The following is a 6226-nucleotide window of genomic DNA, read 5'->3' as shown; positions in this document are numbered from 1 at the left end:
GATTAGTGTCTCATATCCCATCTACTCGGATAGTGAGGAAGACATTTCTCCCTCCGCTATAGCGCAGGATGAAGCATTGGTAGATGCACTGATTGTGTCTGTGCGGGAAACTTTAAGACTTGAGCTCATACCTACGGAAGCAGTTGATACTGAAATTGCTTTTGGTACTCGCAAGCCTACCAAGATGGCAAAGGTGTTTCCTTTGCCCAAATGTTTTCAATATATTATTAAGGAAGAATGGGTCCGTCCAAAACGAGCCCCTGGTATTTCCAAACGGATTGCTAGACGCTATCCATTTGAAGAATCTCTCCTTAATAGATGGACGGTACCACCGTCGGTGGATTCACCGATTTCCAGATTAAATAAAGCGATGGTTATCCCGGTGGAGGACGCTCCGTCCTTTCGGGATCCAGTGGACCGTAAAGTGGAATCTATATCCCGCTCTATATTTTCCCTGATAGGGTCAGCCTTAAGGCCAGTGTTCACCATTGCTCTGGTTGCACAAACATTGACAGAGTGGACCAAGTTGTTACGCCGAGATCTGGAGGGGAGAAGTCTCCCCCCGGCAGTATCGGACTTGCTGGAGCAGATGGTACAAGCGCTACAGTTTGTCTGTGACGCCGCTCCATTAATGGGGCGCGTATCGATCTCGGCGGTGGTCCTTCGGCGTATGCTGTGGTTAAAGTGCTGGTCAGCGGATCAAGCTTCCAAAAGAGCTTTGACTAACCTCCCCTTTCAAGGGGATTGCCTGTTTGGTGCCACCTTGGATGAGATCATCAAGGGTATCACTGGTGGTAAGAGCACCTTTTTACTACAGACTACTAAGGGGAAAGCACCGCGTCGCAGACGGGGACCTTCCTTTTCCGCTCATAAGAAATTTTTTCGCTCCTCTGGGGCGAGCGATAAGGCGAAGTCCTTCAAAGCCCCCCCAGGGGGATTCAAAGGGCGCTGGTCGAATAAACAAAGGTCCAGCCCTGCCAGACCTGAAGATAAGACCAATACAGCCTGAAGGTGCGCCCACACCCATATCTGGGGTGGGGGGACGTCTTCACCGGTTTCCGGACCCATGGCTCTCCATTTTTCCAGACAGATGGGTTCAAGAGGTCATACGGGCAGGATACAAGATCGAGTTTCGATCACTTCCACCGGTGCGGTTCTTCCCTTCCAAAATCCGACTATCCCCGGACCGCTTAGAAGCTTTGCGGGGGGCAGTGACGGATTTAATGCAACAAGGAGTGTTGGTCCACGGTCCTTGGACAGAACGGTTTCAGGGGTTCTATTCGAACCTATTCACCATACCCAGAAAAGAGGGCAAGGTGCGTCCAATTCTAGACTTGAGAGCACTCAATCTTTTTGTCCAAGTACAAAAATTCAAGATGGAGTCCATTCGCACAGTAGTGGCCTCCCTGCATCAGGGGGATTTTCTGGCGTCCATAGACATCAAGGATGCCTATCTTCACATTCCCATTTATGCAGGACATCAGCGTTTTCTTCGCTTTTCCTTGGGAGAGAACCATTATCAGTTTGTGGCGTTACCCTTTGGTCTCGCCTCTGCTCCCCGGGTCTTCACAAAGGTCTTGGCCCCAGTTTTGGCACTGTTGCGACAGCGGGCATATCAGTTCTAGGCTACCTGGATGACCTTCTACTCCATGCGGAGTCTCCGCAGGCTGTGTTACTAAACTTGGAGATCACAATGATCTCTTTGGAAGAGTTCGGGTGGCTGGTGAACCGGCAGAAATCATCCCTGGTCCCTACCAGGAGACTGAACTATCTGGGCCTAACTTTGGATACATCCTTAGCAAAGGTGTTTCTCCCGGTGGAGAAACTCAGGAAGATTCAGTCGGCGACTCAGTTATTATTGACCGTCAACTGGCCTTCTCTGCGGACTTGCATGAGGGTTCTGGGACTGATGGTGGCCTCCTTCGAGGCAGTACCATTTGCCCAGTCTCATACCCGGATTCTCCAAAAGGAGATTCTTCTCAAATGGAACCGGAATCCCGATTCCCTGGACAATCGGATCCGGCTGAGCGAACGGACCAGGGAATCTCTGGTTTGGTGGCTTCGATCACCAATGCTCAGTCAGGGGAAGTCATTTCTTCCAATCTATTGGACGATTGTCACCACGGATGCCAGTCTATCCAGGTAGGGTGGGGTTCTCGGCAGACGATCTGCTCAGGGGCTCTGGCTCCTGGAAGAATCCAGGTTACCGATAAATGTATTGGAACTGAGAACGATCAGACTTTGTCTGATTCACTGGACCGAGCAGCTCCGGGGCAACCCGGTGCGGATCCAGTCGGACAATGCCACGGCAGTGGCCTACGTCAATCACCAGGGGGGCACCAAGAGTGCTCTGGTGGCCATGGAAGTGGCCAGCATCCTTCGTTGGGCGGAACGATTTGTTCCAGCCCTCTCCACGGTATTCATTCCGGGGGTGGAGAATTGGCAGGCAGATTCCTCAGCCGTCAGATTCTGGATCAAGGGGAATGGTCTCTTCATCCAGAGGTATTTCACCAATTGTGCCTTCGTTGGGGCACCCCGGATGTGGATCTGTTGGCATTTCAGCTAAACAGGAAGGGGCGGAGGTTTGTAGCTCGCTGCCGCGATCCCCTAGCGGACGCCGAAGACGCGCTGGTCGCCCCGTGGGGGCAGTACCAGCTACTGCATGCCTTTCCTCCTCTCAAATTGCTGCCGAAACTTCTTCGCAGGATAGAGGTGGAGGGAATTCCAGTTATCCTGGTAGCTCCGGACTGGCCTTGTTGGGCCTGGTACGCCGACCTGGTCAGGCTGGTCGCAGACGTTCCTTGGCGACTTCCTCTCAGGGAGGATCTGCTGTCTCAGGGACCGATCTTCCATCCTGCTTTACGATCGCTGGCTTTAACGGCCTGGCTGTTGAGACCCAGGTGCTGAAGGACAAAGGGTTGTCAGCTTCAGTTATTCCTACTCTAATTAAAGCAAGGAAAGCGACTTCCAGAAAAGTCTACCATCGCACATGGAAGTCCTATATCGCGTGGTGTGAATCCCTTGGGTTTCCTCCACGTTCCTACTCGGTGGCCCGTATATTGGCTTTTCTGCAAAAGGGGGTTGAGCAGAAACTGTCCTTGAGCACTATCAAGGGTCAGGTTTCAGCGTTAGCAATCTTCTTTCAGAGGCCTCTGGCTACTCATTCCTTGGTGCGGAGTTTCATCCAGGGGGTGCGGCACCTGGCTCCGCCGGTGCGCGCACCCTTACCGCCCTGGGATCTTAATTTGGTGTTGTCGGTTCTTCAGAAACCTCCCTTTGAAAATATTAGGGAGATTCCCTTGCTTACTTTATCCCAGAAGGTGGCCTTTTTGGTGGCTATCACTTATGCACGCAGGGTGTCAGAACTGGCCGCATTGTCCTGTCGTTCCCCATATCTGGTGGTTCATAGGGATAAGGTGGTTCTTCGTCCGAATCCATCCTTCCTTCCTAAGGTGGTTTCAGATTTCCATCTAAATGAAGACATTGTGTTACCTTCCCTGTGTCCTCAGCCCAGTCATCCTCGGGAGTTTGCGTTACACTCCTTGGATGTGGTTCGGGCGATCAGGGTGTACTTGACTACTTCGGAATCTTTCCGTAAGACGGATTCACTTTTTGTGATCACGGATGGCCCTAGAAAGGGGTTGCCTGCGTCTGCCACGACTATCTCTAGATGGATCAGACAGACGGTGGTACAGGCTTATTCTATTAAGGGTCGGGTTCCTCCGTTCCCTGTTAAGGCGCACTCCACTTGGGCGCTTAGTGCTTCCTGGGCCTTCCGCCATCAGGCGTCAGTGGTTCAGGTTTGCAAGGCGGCTACCTGGTCGTTGGTTCATACCTTTACAAAATTTTACAAAGTTGATGTGCTGGCATCGGCGGATGCCTCTTTTGGCCGCAAGGTTCTGCAGGCCGCTGTTTGAGGAGACCGGTGGTCTACCTCGAGGGTTTTTTTTCTGTTGGGTTTTCAGTTGAGCTCATCCTTTTTGTCTGATGAGCCTTTAAAACTTCTAGTTGGCACCAGTTGAGCCTTCTGGATTGGATTTTGATTTCCGTTATCCCACCCCTCATTTGTGGCACTGCTTTGGGACGTCCCTACTGATATTAATCAAAGAGGACTGCGTCTGTCAATGAGCGACAGAGAAAATTGGATTTTTTGTAAGAACTTACGGTAAAATCCTTTTCTCTTAAGCTCATTGACACGCAGTACCCGCCCCTCTATTTTTGAGTTGGGTTGGGTTAAATTCTCTGACACTGCTTTGTGACATAACTAACATCCTGTAGCAGAGAGAGAGGATATACCCTCTGGGACTGCCCCTAAGGTGTGGCCAGAACGTTTTTCCTGCCTAGTGTCCTACTCCTGTAGGGGGCAGTATAACCCTACTGATATTAATCAAAGAGGACTGCGTCTGTCAATGAGCTTAAGAGAAAAGGGTTTTACGGTAAGTTCTTACAAAAAATCCAATTTTAGACCAAGTGATGTCATCGCTGGGTCTCTATGCAATGCAGGCAGGTTATGACTGGTGGGAGGGGCATTCAGGGTGCTGTGCATACCTTCCTGAAAACATTTATAGCAGCCTGCCTCGGTACTCCTCTTAAGAGCCCTCAGTTCTGCAATCAATAAGTGGAGTATAGGTTCTATTGCACGGCCCTTGTTTAATTCCTTCGACCTTCCTCTGTAGTCCACATCCAATATGTGTTCTTGGTTAGTTGGTAGGGCAGACTGTAACTGCATTTACATTACACAAGCCATATCCGTCACACAACGCTTGTAGTGTTTTTTCGTTTTTATTGTAGAAAAGCATTCTGTACAGCACAAGAATGTCGGTACAAATATACAGTCACAACGTGACAAGACAACAGTGTCACAAACACCAGCTATACAACCAGCAAGGAGCGACATGAAAGGAACCCATCTGTCCGTCTACGCTGGTGGGGGTGGTGGGTCTGTGAGTGACTGGACATCCAAGTGCTGTCCTCAGAAGTCACAGCCTAAAGTACCACTGTCAGGATATGTATGTTGAGGGGCCCATTCCCACTATTTCAGTGTGTTGAAATGCGTTAGGCCGTGTATCAATGTACAATGCTTTAGTGGGCAAATTGAAAAGAATAGGCTGCCAGTGCACTGTGTCTGGCAATGCATATCCTTGAGCAAGATGCTTTGGGGTGCCATGTACTTTAAAAGCATCGGTTGCAGGAACATTTGTAATGCACGTTCCATCAAAACTTTAGTGTGAATGGGCTCTGAAGTATTTACAAATTCTAAACAGGTAGTAAATGAGCTTTAAAACAACCCTTCACTGACCTTTTGTAGGAATGAATCCTAGAACTTCTCTGCTTCTGCTATGAGAGATTTAAGGATTTATTTCTCCACAGTGCCTTCTCCTACGGGGCAGTGAGAACTTCTAAAGCTCATTGACTGCTTGTTAAGAATATGTTCACAATTCAATTTCCATAGCCTGGGCCAAGGATCACTTTAAAGCTGAATTCCAGGAATACAGCAACTTTGCAAAACGTGCAGGTACATTACGAGTTAAGACCAATTAGGTGCATTTCACTTCCGGGGACTTATCTCTATTTACAGTATATGTGACAGGTTTGTTGCACTCCCGGAGAATACACTCCTGTGAGAGGAGAGAAGCATACAGAGCTGCTATGTTCGCCCTTCCCCCATCTGTTGTCCATTCAAAGAAGCCTTTGTATTTGGTAAATGAGTTCATGTATACAAAGGCTTCTGTGAATGGGCAGAAGGAGAGGAGGGACTGCATAGCAGCTCCAGGGACTCTGCTCTTGAAGGAACTACAGTGAGCAGCGTCTGAGCTCCAGAAGTTATCTTCATCCATCCCTCAGATGTGAATAAAAGTGATAATTCTACAAGGCGGCAGGCACCTTGTTAGACTTAGCTCGTGGTATGCCTGCAGTTTTTTTTTGTTTTTTTTAAGTGGCTGAATTCATGGACTTTAGCTACAAAGTAACCTTGTCAGCTATTTTCAAATTTAGAAGTCTTCTCTACAAGCGGGCCCCAAAAGACACTTGCTGTTGGCATTCATAGCCCCTCCTTTGTGTGCCTTCCTGAAAGTGCTGCCAAAGATACATCAGAGCTAGGCCTCAACAACCACCATCCACCCATCTCATGAGAGCATGCTTATTGGCTGCTTAGGCATTCTCATAGGAGAAGGTGTATGGCATTTGTTGGAAGGGAATATTTTCCAGCTGATAAAAGTAATAGTAG

Source organism: Pelophylax lessonae (genome assembly GCF_965119305.1).
Source record: "Pelophylax lessonae genome assembly, chromosome: 3".
Classification (NCBI taxonomy): Eukaryota; Metazoa; Chordata; class Amphibia; order Anura; family Ranidae; genus Pelophylax; species Pelophylax lessonae.
The sequence above is the reverse complement of the archived record's forward strand: the minus strand, read 5'-3'. Positions refer to the sequence as shown.